This window comes from Apodemus sylvaticus, chromosome X, assembly GCF_947179515.1.
Source record: "Apodemus sylvaticus chromosome X, mApoSyl1.1, whole genome shotgun sequence".
In the NCBI taxonomy this organism is placed as follows: Eukaryota; Metazoa; Chordata; class Mammalia; order Rodentia; family Muridae; genus Apodemus; species Apodemus sylvaticus.
Genome location: NC_067495.1, coordinates 145,427,793 through 145,437,097, shown reverse-complemented (window position 1 = coordinate 145,437,097; position 9,305 = coordinate 145,427,793).

Here is a 9,305-nt window from a genome sequence, read left to right as displayed (position 1 = left end):
GGGAAAATTACATACCATATTCTGTATGTCTAAAAAAGCCTAGTTCTTAGAGATGAAATACTGGTCAATCATCCACCTGCGAGGTAAGGAAAGTCAATCAGAAGTTCCCCTTCACTGAATATGTAGCAATTTTATGGCATTTCTGGATAAATTATTCTTAATTTTAATCTGAATATTAAAAATAACGAATTTGACATGATACTTAATAATGATATCAAATATATTTATTTATTTATGAAATACATCATTCAGTGAATATTTTGAGCACCTATTACATGCTTGACATTGCTCAGTTACTGAGTGGATAAATAAGTATAAACAAAAAAAAATTAAAAGATACTCTGACCTAATGGAGCTAACATTCTTATATTGGGAAAGAGATGTGGTAAGCCATGAATATATAAGAGAAATAGCATAAGAAACAAGAGTCTGGCTACAGATAAGAAAAGGTAGGGTTATATGTGGAAGTGTGAGTTTCCTTCATTTGCAAGGAAGAGATCAAATCAATAGTGTTAAAACTTGATGAAACAAGAAACAGAGCTGGGATATATATTTTACAAATTTGAAATTGAAATCACTGGAGAATATTTTAAAAATAATGTAGTTCTGGCACTCTCTTTCACAGTAATATGACAGCTAACAGTAATATATATTATGAAATAATCATAAGAGAACTTTTGTGAATGTTCTTATTGCAAAGATGCATAATAAAGCTCATATAATAAATACATGAGTTTATGTGTAAACAAAATAATTTGGTATGGTCATCACACATTATATATACTGAAACACCATGATACACCTTATGTGTAATTACTCTCTGATAATTTTTAAAGATACAAGTATGGGGGCCAGTGAAATTACTCAACAGGTAAAATTACTGTTTCACAAAAATAGAGACATGAGTCCTAACTTCTGTCTTAGTTAGGGTTTTACTGCTGTGAACAGACACCATGACCAATGCAAGTTTTATAAAAGACAACATTTAATTGGAGCTGGCTTACAGGTTCAGAGGTTCAGTCCATTGTCATCAAAGCAGAAACATGGCAACATCCAGGCCGATATGGTGCAGGAGGAGCTAAGAGTTTTACATCTTCATCTGAAGGCTGCTAGTGGAAGACTCCTCAGAAAACACTTCCCAGAAGACTTCACCTAAGTGATGCTGGTCTGTTCTTAATCACCACTAATTCCTTAGCTCCAGTTAGCTGGCATCAATTGTCCCAGTATTCCCTTCTAGTTTTCACTATAAAGCCAAACCTGCCGAGTTCTGCTGCTTGCTGGGTCTGGAACATGGCCCCCTTGTTCCGGAACTCACAGATAAAGAATATAACTAACTCCAGAAAATTGTCCCCTGACTTCCACATTTATAGCATAGCATATATGTCCCTACACTCCTACATCATACATGCTACATAGGCATGGACACACACACACACAGACAGTAACTAATTGTTTAAAAATAGATTTATAATGTTAAAATATAATGTAACTAATAAGAAGAAAAAGTTGAAGTAAAGAAGTATTAAAGATAGCACAGTTTGCTCAATTCCTCATTTATCATAACAGCCAAAAATGCATTAATTACATACACTATGTCATGGATAAATCAAAAAAAAGTACATGAATATCTTTAGCATTATGGTGATAACATCCTGAATTAAAAATAGCTCCTCTATGAAATGGAAGTAAACACAGAAAAATGAGAGAAACAATTCATTGGTAATCTTATAACTACTAAAATTTGAGCATTAATTAGTAAAATTAGCAATGAAAATATAAAAATGATATGGTGAGTTTCTGTCTGTGCCTTCTTTGACTGGATACATCACAAAATCTCACACAGCCTTTTATTTTATTTGCTGGGATGTGTAAAATTATCAAATGTGTATATGAATGCCATTATTATGTATCTAGAATCACAAAATTCTGATCAGGATGATATGTCTCCTGCACCTAAAAGAAGAGATAATAAGGAGAGGGAAAGTGAAGGTGAGGGGAATGCAGGAGGGTCTGTGTGAAGGGATGGCTGGGAGAAGAGGTAGGCTGATATTGGGATATAAAGGGAATAAATTAACTAATTAATGACAATAAGAATGTGAAATTCCCGAAAGAACTTATCAGTCCTCATCTCAAAACAGATGGTTACAGCACTGAATAGTTGTGGCAAAAGGCAAATTTGAGAGCAGGGAACCAAAGAACATATTTGTTCGTAATTTACTCATTAAAAATTTGAAAGTTACCAGCTCAGCCTAAATTTAATGAAAGATTTTAGGTCAGTTTCCTTATTTTGATCTTATGATATCTCAGATCATCTCCAGTTATTTTTAAGGAACATTATGAATTCTATCCTTCACCCTACAAGAAACATCAATAAATGTTACTCTGAAATATCAAAAATGTACATCATTCATTGCTGTGATTCAGAAGAATTGTGCTGGCATATGCGGGGATTTTCTTCATATACTGAATTGGAATTACAAAAATAAATAAGTGTTCTGAGCATTTGGCAATTTTTATATGTGTTACCAGTTTTTCTTTCCTATAAAGATTTCCATAATATTTCCCCATATTTATTTCATTTGGGAGCTCTTTTCATCATGCACATATGCTCATAAAATGATGCCTTTACTTTTTAAGTTGAATATTAACCTTGATTACGCACCAATTTTTGACTGTGTTTAGATTTGTTATCTATTTCAAATCAGAAGAGCAATGAGAAGTAGATTTCTTCCATTCTCTTGACAGTGAAGGTGGATTCCTTGTGGGTTTTCAAATTCATTTTCTTAGTTGGAAAAATTACTCTCTTATGCTGATTAGTGTTAAACTCTATACCCACATTTTGGTGGATACAGCAAAATCTGTGAAATTCTAACAAATATTAACCCTTTCAAAGAAATTTCTATCTCCTCTCTTTATTTTTCCAATCCTATAAATTCATTTTTATAGATTCCCAAGGTTTAGAATTCCAGCTCCCAGAATGCTACGAAAATTGGAAAGGAACATTCTACACATTGGGCTCAGAAAGTGATTTGCTTATTCTCTCCTTTCTTGTTTCTAGGCATATGTTTAGTTGGTATGGAATGCTTTCAATTTTACATCGAGCACTTCTGATAATTCATCTCTCGGTCTTTCGATAATAGGTCTTAAATCTTCACACTGTGATAACCAAATCCATCCACAGAATCTGAGTTGAGGGTAATCCATATGACGTCTTAATCACTAAAATAAGGCTTCTCTGGATCAGTCAGGTTTTAAACCCAAGGTTGGAGCAAGCTTTTAACTGAGACCTCCTGTTATAAAGGGAACCAGGCCAGTGCATTAGTGAGCTTTGAGTGCCAGGACCCTGGTGAGACACTGAGCTCGGAAGATAGAGTGTCATTGTGCAAATGGTTTTTAAATATATGTGTGTTTGGAAAAGCACCAAAATGATGTAGTCATTGATTATAGCAAAACTAAGTCATTTTAAAACTGTAATAGAGGAAGAAAGTGGTGTATCAAACAATGATTGCTTCTGGACATAGAGGCAAGAAGAAAGCAAACAGCACTGTTTGGTGCTGGAAAGGAGCTCTCACAAAATGCCAACAGTTAGATGCAAGGAAGAGTATTTTATCTACTATTTAAAGCCCTAGCCTGCTATTTCCAAAATGCTTCCTTAAATCAAACTCTTATGGCACTATTTTGCACTATTAAAGAGAGATGGCAAGCAAAGTTCCAAGAGCTTCATCATGATATATAAATATAGAAATATTTTTAGTATAATATTTGCAGTTTGTCCTTAGGGATGTGGGTAGGAGAGAGGGATAAAATGTACTTCTATTTTGTCCCTTCCCAAGATAGAATTTGAGCACACTATATGTTCTCTAACTACAACTTTAACCAAGGACAATCTATCTGTGGAGTGGAGTAAAATAACATTGTGGGTCGTTTTGCTAGCATAGGGTTTAGTAACATACAACTACACCAATCAATAGCAAGAAAAAAAAACAACCTCCTGAAATTTTAGTACAACACACACACACACAGCAGCAGCAGCAGCACAGTAGCAAAGGAGCCCTCTCTATTATATGAGCTCAAACACTTCAATCTAAATTAAATTCAATTAGAGGTAATCATAGTGGATCATATTAAAATAATTCTCAGACAGGAAAGATTATAATTTTAAATGACTCCATAAACCACTAATGAAAAAAATCACTTAATTCAATTAAGTAGACCAATAACCAATAGTTAAAGGTCAATGAAAATCTGCCTGTGTGGCTATTTCCCTCTTCCTTTTGAACCTCGGCTGAGCTATCAGAGCCCAGGTTTTTGAATCAAGATCTGCCTGTGATGGGATTGAGTGTGAAGCTGTCCATCAAGCTAGACTGAGTGATCTCAGACCTTAGTAATGACAGCAGTGATTACCCCTCAAGGTGCATGTAATAGTATACTGCAGAGCTTAGGTGCATAACTACTTTTCTATTACAGCATCTTCCTTTTGTATTTGAGTGTTTTAGCCAATCATTCTATAATTTATCAAGCAACATTATCATTGGTAAGAAGCCCCATTGGTAAATATATCTAATCTCTCCTATTATTCCCTTGAACTGAAAGCTCCCATGGACTGACTTGACAAAATTTGCCTTGTTTTCTACTTTTCAACTGTCTAATAATGGGTGGAAAATTAAAGCAACTCTACCCCTTGTGTTAATTATTTCTGAAAGTTGCCACAAAGTGATTATTGTAAAGGCATAAAGAGGTGAGTCTATGTTTTGCCAACAAGCAGGTGGCTGATAATATCTTGGCTCTAGACTGTCTTATAAGATACAGGTCCTAGTACTTAACACAACCTCTGCTTTGCTGGCTTTAGGATCTCTGCCAAATCGTTGCACTACCCTATGCCTTCATAAAACATCTGAGAAATTGATTTTTTTTATTTTTTTTATTCGATATAATTTATTTACATTTCAAATGATTTCCCCTTTTCTAGCCCCCCCACTCCCGGAAAGTCCCGTAAGCCCCCTTCTCTTCCCCTGTCCTCCCTCCCACCCCTTCCCACTTCCCCGTTCTGGTTTTGCCGAATACTCTTTCACTGAGTCTTTCCAGAACCAGGGGCCACACCTCCTTTCTTCGTGTATCTCATTTGATGTGTGGATTATGTTTTGGGTATTCCAGTTTTCTAGGTTAATAACCACTTATTAGTGAGTGCATACCATGATTCACCTATTGAGTCTGGGTTACCTCACTTAGTATGATGTTCTCTAGCTCCATCCATTTGCCTAAGAATTTCATGAATTCATAGTTTCTAACGGCTGAATAGTACTCCATTGTGTAGATATACCACATTTTTTGCATCCACTCTTCTGTTGAGGGATACCTGGGTTATTTCCAGCATCTGGCAATTATAAATAGGGCTGTAATGAACACAGTAGAGCATGTATCCTTATTACATGCTGGGGAATCCTCTGGGTATATGCCCAGGAGTGGTATAGCAGGATCTTCTAGAAGTGAGGTGCCCAGTTTTTGGAGGAACCGCCAGACTGATTTCCAGAGGGGTTGTACCAATTTGCAACCCCACCAGCAGTGGAGGAGTGTTCCTCTTTCTCCACACCCTCTCCAACACCTGCTGTCTCCTGAATTTTTAATCTTAGCCATTCTGACTGGTGTAAGATGAAATCTTAGGGTTGTTTTGATTTGCATTTCCCTAATGACTAATGAAGTTGAGCATTTTTTAAGATGCTTCTCTGCCATCCGAAGTTCTTCAGGTGAGAATTCTTTGTTTAACTCTGTACCCCATTTTTTAATAGGGTTGTTCGGTTCTCTGGAGTCTAACTTCTTGAGTTCTTTATATATATTGGATATTAGCCCTCTATCTGATGTAGGATTGGTGAAGATCTTTTCCCAATTTGTTGGTTGCCGATCTGTCCTCTTGATGGTGTCCTTTGCCTTACAGAAACTCTGTAACCTTATGAGGTCCCATTTGTCAATTCTTGCTCTTAGAGCATACGCTATTGGTGTTCTGTTCAGAAACTTTCTCCCTGTACCGATGTCCTCAAGGGTCTTCCCCAGTTTCTTTTCTATTAGCTTCAGAGTGTCTGGCTTTATGTGGAGGTCCTTGATCCATTTGGATTTGAGCTTAGTACAAGGAGACAAGGATGGATCAATTCACATTCTTCTGCATGCTGACCTCCAGTTGAACCAGCACCATTTGTTGAAAAGGCTATCTTTTTTCCATTGGATGTTTTCAGCCTCTTTGTCGAGGATCAAGTGGCCATAGGTGTGTGGGTTCATTTCTGGATCTTCAATCCTGTTCCATTGATCCTCCTGCCTGTCACTGTACCAATACCATGCAGTTTTTAACACTATTGCTCTGTAGTATTGCTTGAGGTCAGGGATACTGATTCCCCCAGATTTTCTTTTGTTGCTGAGAATAGTTTAACTATCCTGGGTTTTTTGTTGTTCCAGATGAATTTGATAATTGCTCTTTCTAACTCTGTGAACAATTGAGTTGGGATTTTGATGGGTATTGCATTGAATCTGTACATTGCTTTTGGCAAAATGGCCATTTTAACTATATTGATTCTACCGATCCATGAGCATGGGAGGGTTTCCCATTTTTTGAGGTCTTCTTCCATTTCCTTCTTCAGAGTCTTGAAGTTCTTGTCATACAGATCTTTCACATGTTTGGTAAGAGTCACCCCAAGATACTTTATACTGTTTGTGGCTATTGTGAAGGGGGTCATTTCCCTAATTTCTTTCTCAGCCTGCTTATCCTTTGAGTATAGGAAGGCCACTGATTTGCTTGAGTTGATTTTATAACCTGCCACTTTGCTGAAGTTGTTTATCAGCTGTAGGAGCTCTCTAGTGGAGTTTTTTGGGTCACTTAGGTAGACTATCATGTCGTCTGCAAATAATGATAGTTTGACTTCTTCCTTTCCAATTTGTATCCCTTTGACCTCCTTATGTTGTCGAATTGCCCGAGCTAGTACCTCAAGTACAATATTGAAAAGATGAGGAGAAAGGGGGCAGCCTTGTCTGGTCCCTGATTTCAGTGGGATTGCTTCAAGTTTCTCTCCATTTAGTTTGATGCTGGCTACGGGTTTGCTGTATATTGCTTTTACTATGTTTAGGTATGGGCCTTGAATTCCTGTTCTTTCCAAGACTTTAAGCATGAAAGGATGCTGAATTTTGTCAAATGCTTTTTCAGCATCCAATGAAATGACCATGTGGTTTTGTTCTTTGAATTTGTTTATGTAGTGGATTGTATTGATGGATTTCCGTATATTGAAACAACCCTGCATTCCCGGGATAAAGCCTACTTGATCATGGTGGATGATCGTTTTGATGTGTTCTTGGATTCGGTTGGCAAGAATTTTATTGAGTATTTTTGCATCGATGTTCATAAGGGAAATTGGTCTGAAGTTCTCTTTCTTTGTTGGATCTTTGTGTGGCTTTGGTATCAGCGTAATTGTGGCTTCGTAGAAGGAATTGGGTAGTGTTCCTTCTGTTTCTATTTTGTGGAATAGTTTGAAGAGTATTGGTGTTGACTCTTCTTTGAAGGTCTGGTAGAATTCTGCACTGAAACCATCTGGTCCTGTGCTTTTTTTGGTTGGAAGTCTTTCTATGACTCCTTCTATGTCATTAGGCTTTATGGGACTGTTTAGATGGTCTAGTTGGTCCTGATTTAATTTTGGTATTTGGTATCTGTCAAGGAAATTGTCCATTTCCTCCAGATTCTCCAGTTGTGTTGAGTACAGGCTCTTGTAGTAGGATCTGATGATTTTTTGGATTTCCTCAGTTTCCGTTGTTGTATCTCCCTTTTCATTTCTAAGTTTGTTAATTTGGATACTTTCTCTGTGCCCTTTGGTCAGTCTGGCTAAGCGTTTATCTATCTTGTTGATTTTCTCAAAGAACCAGCTCCTGGTTTTGTTGATTTTTTGTATGGTTCTCTTTGTTTCTACTTGATTGATTTCGGCCCTGAGTTTGATGATTTCCTGCCTTCTACTCCTCCTGGGCGAAATAGCTTCTTTTTGTTCTAGGGCTTTCAGGTGTGTCATTAAGCTGGTAATGTATGTTCTCTCCATTTTCTTTTCGGAGGCACTCAGGGCTATGAGTTTTCCTCTTAGCACTGCTTTCATTGTGTCCCATAGATTTGGGTATGTTGTGTTTTCATTTTCATTGTGTTCTAAAAAGTCTTTAATTTCTTTCTTTATTTCTTCCTTGACCAAGGTATCATTGAGTAGAGTATTGTTCAATTTCCACGTGTATGTGGGTTTTCTGTTGTTTCTGTTGCTATTGAAGACCACTTTTACTCCATAGTGATCAGATAGGAGGCATGGGATTAGTTCAATCTTCTTATATTTGTTGAGGTCTGTCTTGTGACCAATTATATGGTCGATTTTGGAGAAGGTACCATGAGGTGCTGAGAAAAAGGTATATTCTTTTGTTTTAGGATAGAATGTTCTATATATATCTATTAAATCTAATTGGTCCAAAGCTTCAATTAGTTTCATTGTGTCCTTGTTTAGTTTCTGTTTTCCTCATCGGTCCATTGAGGAAAGTGCAGTGTTGAAGTCACCCACAATTATTGTGTTAGGTGCAATGTGTGCTTTGAGTTTTAATAAAGTTTCTTTTATGAAAGAGGGTGCCCTTGCATTTGGAGCATAGATGTTCAGGATTGAGAGTTCTTCTTGTATTTTTCCTTTGACCAGCAAGAAGTGTCCCTCAGAGTCTCTTTTGATGACTTTGGGTTGAAAGTCAATTTTATCTGATATTAAAATGGATACTCCTGCCTGTTTCCTGAGACCATTTGCTTGTAAAATTGTCTTCCAGCCTTTTACTCTAAGGTAGTGTTTGTCTTTGAACCTGAGGTGTGTTTTCTGTAAGCAGCAAAATGTAGGGTCCTGTTTACATATCCAGTCAGTTAGTCTGTGTCTTTTTATTGGGGCATTAAGTCCATTGATGTTAAGAGATATTAAGGAATAGTGATTATTACTTCCTATCATTTTTGACGTTATTTTTTAAATTTGATTGCTTAACTTCTTTTGGGTTTGATGAAAGTTTACTATCTTGCTTTTTCCAGGGTGAAGTTTCCCTCCTTGTATTGGTGTTGTCCTCCTATTATCCTTTTTAGGGCTGGGTTTGTGGATAGATATTGGGTAAACTTGGTTTTGTCGTGAAATATCTTAGTTTCTCCATCTATGGTGATTGAGAGTTTTGCTGGATATAGTAGTTTTGGTTGGCATTTGTGTTCTCTTAGAGTCTGCATGAGATCTTCCCAGGACCTTCTAGCCTTCATAGTCTCAGGTGAAAAGTCTGCTGTGATT